This window comes from Nuphar pumila, chromosome 4, assembly GCF_984573655.1.
Source record: "Nuphar pumila chromosome 4, dmNupPumi1.hap1.1, whole genome shotgun sequence".
Lineage (NCBI taxonomy): Eukaryota > Viridiplantae > Streptophyta > Magnoliopsida > Nymphaeales > Nymphaeaceae > Nuphar > Nuphar pumila.
In genome coordinates this window covers 104245971-104262699 of record NC_143252.1, presented here as the reverse complement: position 1 = coordinate 104262699, position 16729 = coordinate 104245971, and positions in this window count along the sequence as shown.

Below are 16729 nucleotides of genomic sequence, written 5' to 3'. Positions count from 1 at the left end.
TGATTTATTGGCAAGTTAAGCATTTTGAGATGAATCTAGCAATATTGTGTTTTATTTCATTCCACCAGTACCCGTGTTGCAGATCTTTAAATATTTTAGCACTGCCCGGGTGGATGGTGTACTTGCTTTTGTGTGCCTCTTCTAACAATTCTTCTCTTAATTGTGGATCATTTGGCACCCAAAGTCGATCCTTAAACAACATGCTTTCATCTTCCTTGTATTAAAATACGGTATCCTCCTGTAGTGCCAGTGCCTCCATCTTCTCACACTGTGGGTCCTTCTTTTGCTTAACTATCATTCTCTCTTGCAACTCTGATCGTACTCTCAAACTTGTCATCTTGATTATGCCTCAATCATCTGAGAAGGGCTTCCATTTCACGAATTCAGTAACCATTTTTTCATCCCATATTTATTACGTTGGCCAAATTACCCCCAGCCTTGTGACTAAGGGCATCAATGACCACATTTGCTTTTCTAGGATGGTAAGAGATAGTGAATTCATAGTCCTTTATGAATTCAAGCCACCTTCTTTGTCGCATGTTAAGTTCTTTTTGTGAGAACAAGTACTTCAAACTTTTATGGTCTATAAAGACTTTGAACTGTTCTCCATATAGATAATGTCTCCAAACCTTTAAGGCGAAGACTATTGTTGTCAGCTCTAGGTCATGAGTTGGATAGTTTCTTTCATGGGTCTTCAGCTGTCGTGATGCATTGGCAATAACTTTACCATGTTGCATCAGCATATACCACAGATCAGCTACTTCTCGACGATAAGGCTAGTACAGGTGTTGTTGTGAGCTTTTTCTTAAGAATCTAAAAGCTCTCTTCACTTTTATCGTTCCATTCAAACTTCACTCCCTTCCTTAGGAGTTTCGTCATAGGCATAACAATTCGAGAAAAGTCTTGTATGAATCGCCTATAATACCATGCTAGTCTGAGAAAACTTTGAATCTCACTAACGTTCTTTGGTTGTGTCCATTTCATTACGACCTCAACCTTGGCTGGATCCACCGAGACTCCATCCTTCGAGATCATATGCCCTAGAAACATGACCTCTTCGAGCCATAATTCACATTTCGAGAATTTGGGATACAATCGATATGCCAGGAGGGTTTTCAGAATGATCTTTAAGTGTTCCCGATGTTCCTCTGTACTCTCAAAATACACTAATATATCATCAATAAAAATGATAACAAAGGTATCTAGGTATGGCCTGAATACTTGATTCATCAGATCCATGAAGGCAACTGGGGCATTTGTGAGTCCAAATGGCATCACCACAAATTCATAATGTCCATATCTGGTTTGGAATGCTGACTTAGGAATGTCTTCATCCTTTATCCTCAGCTGATGGTAACCAGATCTTAAATCTATTCTAGAAAAGATTTTTGCCCTTTTTAGTTGGTCAAACAAATCTTCAATATGCGGCAATGGGTACTTATTCTTCACTGTTGCCTGGTTCAACATTCGATAGTCTATGCATAACCTCATAGACATGTCTTTCTTTTTCACGAATAGAACTGATGCACTCCAAGGAGATGTGCTAGGTCGCACAAAACTATACTTCATCAAGTTTTGTAGTTTCTTCTTTAACTCCTTCAGTTCCGTTGGTGCCATCCGGTAGGGTGCTTTAGAAATTGGCTTTGTACCGGGCAGCAGTTTAATCCCAAATTCCACTTTCGGTTGTGGAGGTAATCCAAGGAGTTCTTCTGTAATACATCAGGAAAATCATTAACGATTTCCAGATCCTTGATCGATACATGTTTAGCTTCTCCTCCTATCACACTAACCAGGAAAGCCATATCTCCCCGCCAGAGATATTTTTGAGTCTTAAGGGTCAAGATTATCCTTTTCTTTATCCCTGGCCTTGAAAGTCAGAATTCGACCTCCGGTAGGTCAAGTCAAGATAATATTACCTTTCTCTCTATATAGAGGACTCTAGCATAATGTTCAAAGAGTCAGTCCATACCTAATATGACATCATATTCTATCATGTCAAGTAGGATTAAGTTGGTAGGCAAACTGTGTTCTCCCAAAATGACTTCTACCTTGTAAACACCTCAAATTTTTCTCATCTATTCTCAGACACCTACTCCTCTTACAGATGCCAACCCTGGTAGATTAGTGTAGGAGTCCAACCCTAAGTTTGTCTCAGATTAGGTGTCATTTTACCCCCCCCTTTCACTAGGAAAATTACCATTTTACCCCTAGGTCACCTTATATCCCTACCAGTCAAAGTCGACGATGCTCATTTTAAAACTCATAACAGTCAGAATGTCAGCCATTTCTAGCTCACCTGAGCTCACAATGAGCAAATCCTATTCATATCTGACCATTTTGACTAAAATTGGTTCATTTTCTAAGAAATGAGTTCATTTCTAGTTTGGATCCAATCCAATTATCTCTGAGTCAGTTATTCCTAGTTAATCTTATTCCTCTGAGTCTAGCTTGAGCTCACCAGGAGTTTAAGTGCTCTGATTCCAGTTCAAATCCATTTCCCACAGTCTAGGAGTTTAATTTAGCTCATTTCAGCTGAAATTGAGCTAAGTTCAGTCAATTGAGCTAGTGTTTGAGCTTCAGTTTTAGTTCATCTCAGTATTACTAATCTTTATTTCATCTCAAACCCAGTTCTTATTCATAACTCACTTCACTCCAGTGATCATTTCTCACCATTTATCTAAGAAATGATATCATTTCTCGATCGTTCAGTCAAGGAGTTTAGTTAAGTCAGTCTCTTGTCAGTTCATTTGAGTTCTGAAACCCTAGAACTCAGTTCATTCCAGTTCAAACCAATTAAAACCCCAGTTTTCAGTGTCACTCTTGGCCCTGTAGGGACAAAAACCATTTCTTGAATCATTTTGTTCATTTGTATCGATGTTATCAATTTTTAAACTGGTACAACTGTCAATCGGGGTCCAATACTTGAAATCCTTTATCCAAGGTTTGCATTTCACATGATATTCCATGTCATATCTCATCATTCTCATCATTTCAGTGCATTTCATCTCATTTTTTAGATCCAACACTCTGGTTTTTTCTAAACATTTAATCAAGGTTCGATTTTAAAACTTTTCTTTCAAAATCAATTTCAAATATCTGGGTTTTAAATCAATATTTTGCCATTTGTTAACCCCCAAGATCTTATATTCTTTTATTTCAAAATATTTTCTTTACAAAATGATCTAGATTCATTTTAAAATCATTTTTTTTACTGATCTCAGTTCCCAGATGAGACCCAGCTAGGTGGTGTCACTTCTGGATTCCTCCATTTATCAAATTTCTCAAAATTTTAGAATCCTAATTGGATCAGGACTTTGTCTTTTCATCTTTTTAAACCTTTTTAAAACTCCATTTTAATTTTAAACCAGATGTAGTCATATCCCTTGCCCATTCTTTTTATTTTGGCCAAAATCTTAGAGTCCCAATCGAATTAGGACTCTTTTTCAAAGTCCTAATCGAATCAGGACTCTATCTCGATTTCATCCTTTACTCTTGTTCTTTACCTGTTTTTTTGAAAACCTTCCCATCCGACATTCAAAATAACCAAAATCTCATAGTCCCGGTTGGATTAGGACTCTTTTTCATAGTTCTAGTCGGATCAGGACTCTACGTTTTACTATTATTTATACCTGTTTTTGAGAAAACCTTTCAAAATCTTTTATTTTGACCTAAACTTTCAGAGTTTTAGTCGGATTACGAATCTTTTTCAGAGTCTTGGTCGGATTAGGACTCTATCTTTTGTTGCTATTTTATTTGTTTTCAACCAAATCTTTCAAAATCTTTCAAAAGAAGTCAGAAACTCAGAGTTTTAGTTGAACCAGGACTCTATTTGAGAGTCCTAGTTGGATCAGGATTCTGACCTTGATTTCAATTTTGAGATAATCTTTCAAAAATCTCATCATTTGCTTCTCAGAAAACCCAAAATTGTAAGAGTTTTACTAAGACTCTGTCCCAGAGTCCTAGTTGGATTAGGACTCTAAATCTCATTTCAGTTTTCACCTTGTTTTCATCTATCTTTACAAAAAGCTTCTAAAACCTTCTTGTTTGTTCAAAATTCTGCGAGTTTTATTCAAATTAGGACTTTGTCCCCAGAGTCCTAGTTGGACTAGAACTTTGTTCTGATTTCACTGTTTGTTGTCATTCTCACTAGTTTTCAAAAATTCTTTCATCTGTTTTTCAGAAAATGCCAAAAATCTAGAGTTTTAGTCTGATTAGGACTCTGTCTCAGAGTCCTAATCCAATTAGGACTCTATTCTGAATCATGTTTCTACTTTCATTTTCATTTTTTTAATTTGTTTTTTAAAAAATAGTTTATTTTGCAGAATCCCAGTTGGTTCAGGATTCTCTTTCAAAGTTTCGGTTGAGTTAGGACTCTAACCCGGATTGCTTTTTCTGACTTGTTTTCACTAGTTTTGAGAAAATCCTTTAAAAACTTCTTTGATTGATTTTCAAAAACCTAAATCTCAGAGTTCTAGTTGGTTCAAGACTCTAGTTCAAAGTTTCAGTCCACTTAGGACTCTATTTTCAAAAATTTTGAATTTCATCTATTGATTTTAACTCCATTTTAAAACCATTTTCAGTCTTTATTTCAACTTTTTCAAAACTGTGATGTAGAGCCCACCCAGTTGGCGCCATATCTAGAAGAGTCCTGATCCAGTCATAACTCTATTTAGTTTAAAAAACCTTTAATTCTCATTCTAATTTTGAACCTCTTTTGAAAACCTCTCATTTTCAAGTTTTAAAATCGTTTTTGAAAAAATCAAGTGGGGCCCACTCTGGGTGGCGCCACATTTGAAGAAGTTGGGGTTAGCCTAGGGTTTTGTTAATGTCCTAGCTAGGTTAGAAGTTTAGGATGTTCAAAATTGATTTTAAAATTTCTATTCTCACTTGGATTTTTAACTTTGTTTTTAAAGCTTTCAAAATCAAAGTTTTAAAAACCAAATGTGGGCCACACTAAGTGGCACCACATTTGGACTTTCTAGGGTTTAATTAGGTGTTAATTAGGGATTAGTTAGTGTCCATTTAGGTTAGGAGTCTTCCAAAAAATTGCTCCCCACATTTACTTATCTAAACCAAAAGTATTTTTTCTTTCTAAATATAGTCTTTGAAAATCTATAGAAAGGCGGCAAAGGGGGGGGGGGCGTCGACCCCCATATGCTCTCTCTCTTTTCTCGGAACTTCTCTCTCCTCCCAGCATCCCCCTCTTCCTCCATTGCAGCTGCAGCCATCCAAGGTGAGATTCTATACTTTCTTTCATGTTTTTATTAATTTTTTATGCTTTTCACCATGGATTTCGCCATTATCGCCCCTTGTTTATAGATTTTGATCATGGCTTGCCTTCAAGAACCCTAAAACAAAATCAAGAACATGATCTATTGTTGTTCTATGCTTTATTTTACATTTTTAATCCGTTAGAATAGTTTAGAATCTTATTTTTTATGTTTTTGCCAAATAAAAGATGAGATTCGCCCGTTAAATGGGTGGAATCCCTCTTTCGAAGGCCAAATTAAGTTCTAACCATGCTTTCCTAATTTTTTATTTTATTTCACTGTATTAATGTTTATTTTGATCATTCAAGCATCAAATCTAATTTTGTTATGTTGTTTGCATATTTTTTTCATTAATTTTCATGTTTAAATTAGGGTTTTTAGTATTTTATTGAATATCCATGTGTTTTGATCCCAGAGTCGTAAAAATTGTATTATTTCAAGGGTAAATCTTCGTTGAATAAATATGATTTTTTTAGGGTTGATTCATGGATTTGTCAGTGACTCCTTGTAAAAAAACCATATTATTTTGGGTTATGGAACCCTGTCAAAAAATAGAAAATCGAACCTTATTTTTCAAACCGTGAAATTGCTATTGAGATTCTAGAGAAACTTGCAGAGGCGATATTTATGTCATATTAGATCTTATTTATGATTCATAAATTGCAGTAGTTTTATATTGATGTCTAGTATTTACTATATTTTTTTATAATTTTCTTCATTTGCCTGCTATTTTTCCTCTGTCAGAAGATAGAATCGGTTTCTCAGAGCTTGTTATACTTTATTTAAACCTTAGATTGACTTGTGTCGATCGTATCTCCTTAACCAGAGATCTGATCGACAATCTGTAAAATGGAAAATCTTTCTCTGTGTGTCTACTATTTACTGCTAAAATTTTATAATTTTTTAATATGATTTGCTATCTTTCTCTCTACCCAAAACCATCGAGTTTACCAACTCCCAAGAAGCTAGTGCATGTGTCATTCATGTCGACCATGGTGAATTTGAATATGCATGAATCATCATCCATCACACAATTAACATTTATTAAAAAAAATTAAATTATATTCACATGCAAACCCTAATCTAAGTTAGAAACCGATCAACAGGTGTATTCAAAATGTGAGTGCGAATGCACGTGTGGCAAAAAGATAGGACTACCCCTGGCGATCAGGAGAAGACTTAGCAATCTATTTCAGTTCATTTTCATTTTTATTTTTATTTTCATTTTCATTTTTAGATTGTCATTTAATTTGAATTGTAATGTTAACGTAGTTGTAAATATTTGTGATATTAATAAAGTAAAGTTTTAGATTTGATTTGAATGTATCTCGTTCCCTGAGGATTCGACCCGTACTCACCACATTCATGGAAAGTCGGTTTTTATTACTTGATTGGTGATTTTCCAAAATGCTTTCAACGATAAAATAATGTTTTAAAAATACCATTGCAAAAATCTGATCAAGTTTTTGGCGCCGTTGCCGAGGAACGGCGATTATATTCTATTATTTCTGAGATTTCAGTTTATTAATATGTGTGTAGTTAGTTGTTTTTATTTGTTTTAGTCAGTAGGATTTAACATAGTTAGCAAATATAGGATTCACATGTTGTTTTTCTTAGGATTCAATGAATTACATGATTCAAGGAGTGGATAGACAGGTGAGTTTAGAGAACATAGCTTGTGTTTTTCTGTATTTGCTAAAATTACAGATTTTAGATTTAGATTTATGTTAGTTATCATAAATGCTCAGAGTAATTCTGACATAGTTTAGCTGCTTAATGTGTTAGAGCTTTTATTCTGGTCATTATTTTTCTTTGTGTATCATATGTAGGTATATTAGAAATAAAATTGCTATTTGTTTATGTGTTTTGTTTTGATTTTTGTTTCGAATTTTATTGTTGTCATGCATGAACACTGTACTATATGATGCTTCAATGCATGAGTCCAAGTTATCAGACATAGAGCACGACTTTTAGAGCAAACAATCGATTAGGTCAGCTGAAAACTACGCATCAGCGTATGCTTAGTGGTAGAGCATGATCCAGTCAAGAATCAGCTCAAGAGGCCCCGCATATCAGGTCGTATCTATCTGTTCTCCTGTCTTAATTTTAAGTTCTGTTAGTGTGCATCTACATTGCATTTTCATATCTCGGCATGCCACTGAGATAGTGTTAGTCAAGCATGGGGATGGTTCAGTAGATACACACTATTTTGTTCTATTTATCCTGTTTCGGTAACTAAAACTCATAAATTAGGCGTTTCAAATTTTTTTAGCACATGTGAATGTTTTTGACATAATCTGACATGTTAGAAATTTTTAGAAGCCCCATAAGGAAAATTTTTTCTGAACAAAGCTAAAAAGAGTGAGTATTTATGTGAAGTTCAAAGAAAATACTGTATTTGAATATGAAAAGATAATTTTGAATCATAAAGTATAAGTATGCACAGTTTGAAATAAACTACTAGGTAAATGAAAAATATAAAGAAAAAGCTTGAGCTCAAAAGAAAAGCATCTGCGTTAGGTTGTTTGGATGATTTCACAATCCCGAGTAAGATGAGTTCAGACGCTAGTTAAAGCATCTGAATTCCACCCAAAAAGGAAAGTGAGAACTTCGTGAGCCTTAGAAGTTGAAATCAGACACAAGTTGAAGTGTTTGAACCTCATGACGAAGGGGTAAAGGAAGGAAGTCACTTTTGTGCCTAGTTAACGCTCTCGACATACAGATAGTGGTATAAGAAGGCATTAACATTGCACAGGGCACAAAAGCAGACCACACGCAAGCTATCAAATGATAAGAAAAGAATCTAAAAATTTGAAAAAATTAAAAATTCAATGAAAAAGAAAATAAGAGCTTAAATGAAAAAAAAGTCATTACTTAGAAGTAGAATAAAAGACTGTGCAGAAAAAGATACAAGTGATGAAAAATGAACAATTGCATGACAATACACGATTTTCTGATAAATAAGCATAGACAAATGTGATTTTTAGAAAAGTGAAAGGAAATTTTTTATCGTGGAGGCATAAAATCTCTAATTATGTTTTGAGAAGTAAAAAATTACGTGAAATGTCTGCTAAATTTGATTTCTAGAATTGCCTAGCATTTTATAAGAAAATTTTGAAATTCTACATGATTTCTGATGTTTGTGGGTAGCATCTCTGCAAACCCTCACGAGACCTTGCTCGTCCACTGGGGTAACCCAGGGGTTCAAAAAAGGCTTGTTGCATAAGCTAAATGCAACTGTGATTCCTACGAAAGTGAGTTAGTTAGTTTAATAAAATTTGCACTTTATTCGGGTAGTCCATATCCTCATTGCAAAGGTAGGGTGTATTGCTAGTGACTAGCAATTATTCTAGCATTGGGGTATTTGATGATGCGTTAATTACTCATAAACATAATATATTTTTATTGCATAAATGCATCATTTATAGGTTTAGAATATTCACTTAGATGCATTTAGGTGTCATTGAGATACGGTTCAAATTTCGTTCGAATCGGACTTAAAACGAGTGAGATATCGCATTTTTAGTGAAACGAGTCAAACATCGGGGCGAAGCGGGTAAAAAGTAGATCCAAACGGCCATTTGGGCCTTGGGTCTGGTCTAAAACGGCCCAATTCAACCCATTTAAAACCCATTTATGATTTTTATAAAATAATTGCAAAAACCCTCCTCAAAAAGGGCACCCAGCAATACTTTTTATTTTAATCTTTCATTTGGAAATAGCAAAAACATTGGTTTTTGCTATAAAACATAACAAAAACCCTAGGCAAATCATTTTGCCTAGGGATTTATGCCCCCAAACCTGAATCTCAGACCATCATTTTCTTCCTCCTTTACCCATACGCCCCACCTTATTCCCCTTTGAGTTTTGCTTGGTTTTGCCAAGCTTTTCTCTTAGCCACCATCTCTTTTCTTCCATTTTTTTTGTCCTTCATACCTTCCTTTCTTCGCACCTTGCTGTGCCTGATGTCCCATGTTGTATTTTTGCAGGTATAAGCCGCAAATGGAGGGTGCCACCATGGCTGGGCTGTTGTCTGCCCCTCCATGGTTAACTGGCTCTATTCCCCCCCCCCCCCGGTTTTCTACGCCACCCGATTCATCGGTCCAGCCTGCCATCTTCGGAGCTCTCCATCCTGCGAATTCCAGCAAATTGCTGCAAAGAGGGCACAACACAGCACCACTGAAGGCAGTTGAGCTCAATTCCTATGGCAGATTCCGCTCACCTCTACCTCCTCCTTCGTTGGACATCCCAAAATACGGTATGTCTTCTTTTCCTCTTTCTTTTAGCATAAAACCCAATTTGTGTGTATGTTTGCTTTAATTCTTCTTTGTATGCATTTTTAGATTGTTACAGCCTTAGCTTGTTGGTGCATCAGCCAACACCATAGATCAAGTCGTAGTTCCTAAATTAGGTGTTGTTTATGGTATTTGGTGTTTTTGGGGTCAAAAGAGCCAAATCAACTAGACATAGTCTAGCCGGTTTAGGATTCTACAAAAATCGGGTCTGTTAAGTCTTGGTCTGTGTCAATTGTTTAAAATCTTAATTTTTACACAGTATAGGGTTGAGTTTAATCTGGTTTCTCAGCAGGTTGTGTTAGTATCTCGAAAAGTGTTGAGTTACAAAGATCGGCTAGATCTTATCTAGCCGATTCTTGTGATTTTTCAAGCACTCGGTTTCTTTTGATCATGTTGTGATTCCAGCCAGCGTTTTTGGTATTTTTACACTTCCAGAATTGTCAATTGTTGTGGTTTAAGGTCAATAGGAAAATCATTTTTTGAATGGTTCCGTTATGGTTTAATAAAAGTCGTTTTCTTGTTGTCATTGCAAAGACGTTTTAGCATGTCTTTAGGGTTGTTTTCTTCATTAAGAAGAAGGTAGCCATTACAGGTCCAGCACATTTCTCATAGTTTGGTAAGTCTTAATCAGTTTAGGAAATGGGTGTTAGTAGTTGAGGTGCCTTGTATTTGAATTATTAGGTGATTCATTAGTTGTTATTTTAAAAGAAAGGTTCCCAATTCGTTAGTGTAGCTCTTAACAAAATTTTCGTAGTATATTGCATTTCATTATTAACCGTGTATACTGTTAGGTAGTTACTCAATTAGATCAATGTTGTATTGTCTTTTATCATTCGTTACATGTACATAGGTCCCACGTAGGGGACTGCATTTAAGTCTCTAGTAAGTTTTATAGATGCATGACAGTTTATATCTTAAGTGTTTGATTGTTTGTGTATGGGCATGGTTGCATTTAGGAGTGTTTACATTAGACTATAATTGGGTAATTATCATTTAGGTTCCAAGCTGTGCATCTAAACATAGTTGTGTTAGTATGAATTAATTGTTTCTTGACTTGTTAGTTATGTTAATTAACATAGATAGTTATTTGATATTTCATTCCCTTAATATGATTAAATTTATTTACTGATATTTAGTTAGTTTCAGAACTGTAAATGACTGTAATTACAGGTGTTTTAAGCAATAGTTCAAACATTGCATTCATTCAAGTGAATAGTGTATTGAAGTAGAAACCCGATTTTTGCATTGATTTTTGCTCGTTACTTTATGTGCAATTTTCTGAGTTTTTTTGAAATTACTATTCTATTCTATTCATTGGCGTGTTAAATGTTTACAAATCAAAATTCAGCTCGTTTAGAGTTGATTTGGTTTGCCTTTCAAGCGTTTTCCAAAATCAGGTTTTTCGCGATTTAAAATTTTGGGACAAACGATTTCCAAATTTTCTATGAACTTGAAATGCTTGTATTTGGAGTTTTCGGATGAGTTTTTCAATTCCATAAAGTTCAACAGACTTTTGAATCTATCAAAAAGAGAACAAAAGAAAAATCCTTTAAATCAGATTTCGTTTGCTCCTTCAAACTTCTTATTTGCAAAAACCTATCAGAATCCATTTTGCACTACAACAAGGGTAAAATAGTCATTTACTTAGTTGATTTTCGATAGTTTTTGATATTTTCTAGCTTGTAGTTAATTTACTAACAGTAGTTAGACTAATTAGAGTTTGTTTGTTTAGTTAGTTTAGTTAGAAATTACAGTTTTAGTTGTCTTTGTTTTTAATTGTAGCTTAATTTAGTAATGAGTTCAGAAGTAGTTGTAGATGTAATCTAGAATTCATAATTGATTATAGACTGACTTTTTATTTTCGTTGTGTTAAGTTGATAAGTTAGAAACAGATCAACAGGTGTATTCAAAATGTGAGTGTGAATGCACATGTGGCAAAAAGATTGGATTACCCCTGGCAATCCGAAGAAGACTTATCAATCTGTTTCAGTTCATTTTCATTTTTAGATTGTCATTTAATTAGAATCGTAATGTTAACGTAGTTGTAAACATTTGTGATATTAATAAAGTAAAGTTTTAGATTTGATTTGATTTGATTGTATCCCGTTCCCTGAGGATTCGACCTGTACTCGCCACATTCGTGGAAAGTCGGTTTTTATTACTTGATTGGTGATTTTCCAAAATGCTTTCAACGATAAAATAATGTTTTAAAAATACCATTGCAAAAATTTGATCACTTAGCAAGATCTAAAAGTGAACTGACTTTATATTTTTTTTTCTTGTTAATTACCCTGTGGGTACACACAGGCATTTAACATCGTATTGGACAGAGATCACATGGGGTCTGTTATGCTTTTCCAATTAATACCCCGTATGACTAGCCATACAGATATCTAAAGGGGACAGTTCATGACCGAGAGAGTACTCCTCAATGCCTAGAACTAGAATTAGGATGCACTCTATAACTTCTACAGAAGACTTAGATCTACCATCTAGGACGCATTGGTAGTCCTACCCCCCTAACTCTGAGAACTCGGGACCGGACGAGATGCCTAGCTCTCACAAACATGTAATTGTCCCTCAGAGCTTGTACCATCTACCCTCTCCAAGGTAGAACATGGGTCTGATAACATACATCGTCTTTCAGGTGTACCCAGAACCTTGGAAAAACTAGTAACATATATTGTCTTTCAGGTATACCCAGAATTCCATAGTCAAGTTACATGTGTATATATTATATTTTATTTGTTTCTTTGTGCGAGTCATTACACCCAAAGGATTTCCAACACCCAACCCACATTAAGGGTTATCTCAGTGTATGTACATTACTGTAAACACCCCAAATTTTTTAGATCCGTTCCGAACATCTCCTTTCACAGGTGTTAAACCCCTGCAGGGCAGTATCGAGTCTCACCCCTAGGTTTATTCTAGTCTAGAGGCCAGTATACCCTGTTTTGATAATAAAATTATCATTTTGCCCCTGAGTCGCCCTTAGCCTTTTTTGTTAGCTAGACCTAGCCAAGCTCATTTTAAGTTCAGAACAGTTAGAATGTTTGTCATTTCTAGCTCCTCTGAGCTTACGATGATCGAATCCTAATCATTTCTGGCCATTTCATCTAATTTAGCTCATTTCAGGCAAAATGAGCTCATTTTAGCTCAAATCTTAACCAAACTATCTCTAAGTCAGTCAAATCCATTAGATCCCATCCCCGTGAGTCTAATCTAAGTTCACCAAGAGATTGAACAACTCAGTTCCATTTGATCTCATTTTAGCTTGTTTGAGCTCAATTCAGTCCAAATTGAGCTAACACCAGTCGGTTGATCGAGTGTTCTTGCTTCGAATTTAGTTCACCTGAGTATAACTGACTTCTGATTTAGTTCATTTTAATCTTATCCAGTTCAAATTAGTTCAAACCAGTTTAGTACCGTGTTTTACCCCTGTAGGGCAAAAAAATATAAATTTCTTCAAAACACTGTTTCTAACCTTTTTCTAAACTGGGACAAGTCCCAATTCAGACTCTGATCAATTCCTTCATCTAATATCTTATCAATATCCGAGATCCAATCCATTTTAATTCGGATACTGGATCGAATGTTGGATCTGCTATCTAAATTTCATCCCGAACCTAGATTTTTCATCTGATTCATTCAGAAATCCATATCCAAGGTCTAACTTATTCTTTGAACCTAGAATATCCTATCAGATATCCAGGATCCCATTAACCATTTTGTATTCATTTCAGTCTCGATCCACCTTCTGATCCGTTCAGAAGGTTAATTGAATCAATTTTTGAACTCATATTCATCTAACATCTGAGATCCAATTTAACTTCTTAGATTCTGGTCCAGACCCAAAATCTAATTTTATTCTTTGAACATGATCCAAGATTCAAACCCAAATCCAATTCTCATCATGAATTAGGGTTTTCCATTCTATTTTTCAGAAATCCATATTCAGGGTCCAATTGCCATTTCTGACCAATTTCCTTCAATCGGGATCCAGATCCAATTTTACTCAAAATTTTGGATCCAGACCTTTTCAAAATTCAATTTTTATTCTAATTTCAAAATCAATTCTTGAATTTCGAATTCAAATCCATCATTTTGCAAAAATCTTTTAAAAAATACCTTGGATCCAGTTCATAATTCAATTCGGATTTTAAAATATTAAAATGGATCTAGATCCAGTTTCAAAATCTATTTTTTATTCAAAATCAATTTGGGGATTTCAAATTCAAAATTAAAATCCAATTTTTATCCCAATTTCAAAAATAATCTTGAATTTTAAATCTAAATTCAACATTTTTGCAAAATTTCTCAAAATTCAATCTGGATCCGGTTTTAACTCAAATTCGGATTTTTGAAAATCAAATTGGATCTTGGATCCAATTGAAATCCATCATTTTCAAATTCCCCTTTTATTTTTCATCTTTTATTTTAAAACCTTAAGTCTTATTTTCAAAAAGAAAATAAATTTTCAAAAAAGGGGCACCACTTGACATTTTCGAAGTTAAAATCAAAATCATTTTTTTTAAATCCACTTTTAAAAACCCCTTTACCTTTAAAAAAACACACATGGGAATCACTTGCAAAGTGATGCCATGTGTCAAAGTATTTCCAAAATACCCCTTTTACCCATTTGAGAATTTCCAAAAAGACCCACATGGGCACCCACTTGCAAAAGGGGTGCCACATGTGCATTTTTTGACAAAATATCAACCTTGCCCATTTGAAAAAAAGAGAAATACCCACATGGAGTTGGCGCCAACTTGGGGGAAGATATTTTCTCATATTTTGATGCCCAAAATGCCCTCAAGTTAGGCTATAAATTGACCCCTTGGGGGTCTTTTTTTCATAAGTTAAAAAATTGAGAAATTAAGAGAATCAAAAGAATTCTCTCTCTCTCTCTCTCTCTCTCTCTCTCTCTCTCTCTCTCTCTCTCTCTCCTTGAGATTGGTGCCAAATAGGGAGAAGAAGACCCCCTATTCAACCAAAGGTAAGTCCTTTCTTCACTCTTTTGATTTTTTTTCTCTTTCTTTTCTTTTATAATTTTTTATTTTTGTAATTAGATCTTTTTTTTTTCTCAATTTCTTTCTAATTTCAAAAAAATAGCAATGCAGATCTACCTTAGTTCCATGTTAATTTCCATTTTATATTTTTGATCAATTCAATTTGTTATTTACTTTGTGCATTTTTTCTAGCCATTTAGAATTATGAGATTTGATCTTCAATAGATCAAATCTCATATTCAATGGGCTAAATCAACTTCAATTTATGCCCCAATGCTTTCAATTTTATTTTAAATACCTTTATTCTTCTTTTTTTCATTTTCATCATCATTCATGATTTGAAATGATAGATCTCATGTTTGATCATTAGATCAATTCATTAATGAGATGGAATTCTACTCAATCATGTTTAGATGATATTTTCAATTATGGTCGCATTTTAACATCATCAATTCATATATAATTTGATGTTATTTTAATCTAATTTTTTTACTTCATTTGAATTCATATGTTTTTTAGGATCTCCACCAAAAATCAGATCAATATGAGATGATTTGATCCCTTTTAAAAAATAGGATTTGAACCCTGTCATTTGGCCTCGTCCATATTTGACCCAAAATTTGACCAACTTGTTGGAGTGATTTCTCCCTAGCCAAAGATGATCTTTCAAATCTGTAAAAAGGGGTGTCTTCATCATTAAATTTAGCTTGTTCATGACAATTTTTATAAATTTCTATGGTATTTTCATACCTGATTTTGGTCAAAAACCATAACCCTATTATACTGTATCATTTTAATGGCTCAGACTTTTGTTCATTTTGTCAGAGTTATATCTCCTTAATGGAAGATCATTTTTAAGATCTGTAAAATGTATCTTCTTCATCTACATGTTTAATTCATCTTTGTAAATTTTCATAAATTGTTATGGAGTATTTAAATTTATTTTGCATTTAAAACTGAGACCCTATCTGTTCGTAATCCCAGGGATTGCTCAGACCCAAGACCAATTGTTTGCAATCATATCTCCCTAATAAAAGATCATTTTATAAATATGTAATAAGGAGTTTATTCCTTAAAATGTCTAGTTTGTGCATGCCAATTTTCATAAATTTTTATTTCCTCTTCATATGTCATTTAGATAAAAAACCAGAACTCTATCATTTTCTTTGTCAGATTTTACATAGGTTTTTTGGCCAACTTGATCATATCGGATCTCCCCAATGGGAGATCAATTTTAAGATCTGTAAAAATGATTTTTTTTTTACATGTTTAGTTTACCTTTGTAAATTTTTAGTCATTTCTATAGACATTTCATATTCTATTTGGGTTGAAAACCAAAACCTTGTTATTTTACATCATTAGGCATTACTTAGATTTTATCTCATTTTGTTCAGCTTACTTCTCCATAATGAAAAGACATTTTTAAAATTTGTAAAAAGGAGTTTCTTCTTTAATTTATATCAATTTTCATAAATTTCTATGGTCATTTAACCTTTCATTCATTGCATTTTTCAAAACTGATTTTACAAAAGACATCTTCTTTGTTAAAATGAAGATAAATTGGGCATTTTAACACTTTTAAATTCAATTCTCAAACACAATTAATGTATTTCATGAATTGAACATATCTTTTATCAACTTACAATGCCTTAAATTCATTTTAAATAAATTTTGGAGTTTATTTGCCTTTTATTTCAATTATTTTCAAGATATTTTCTTGAAAACCTCACTTTCAAGGTTAAATTCATTTTAAATTCAAATGTTAAAGTAGATTTACCAATTTCAAACCTAAATTTCAAAAATTTGAAACACTAAGACATCATTTTCAAATATTTTGTAAAGTGATACATCATTTTCTTATATTTTGTTTAATTTTTCTTTATTTTTGGGGCATAAAAGGCTAATTTTGGTTATTTAATTCAATTTTCTAATAATTGAAGGAGATTCCAAAAAAGCCTACATTTATTTCTAATAAGTTTGCTGATTTTGCTGAAATTTTCATTTTTCCAATTATTGTAATTAATTCTAGGGTTGTAATAATTTCATTAATGAAAATTTTACTTTATGCTTAGTTTAGAATGAATGAGCATATTAGTTTAATTTTAATTTCATATTAACTTATTATAATTTTTTATTTTTCTTAAATACACTATGA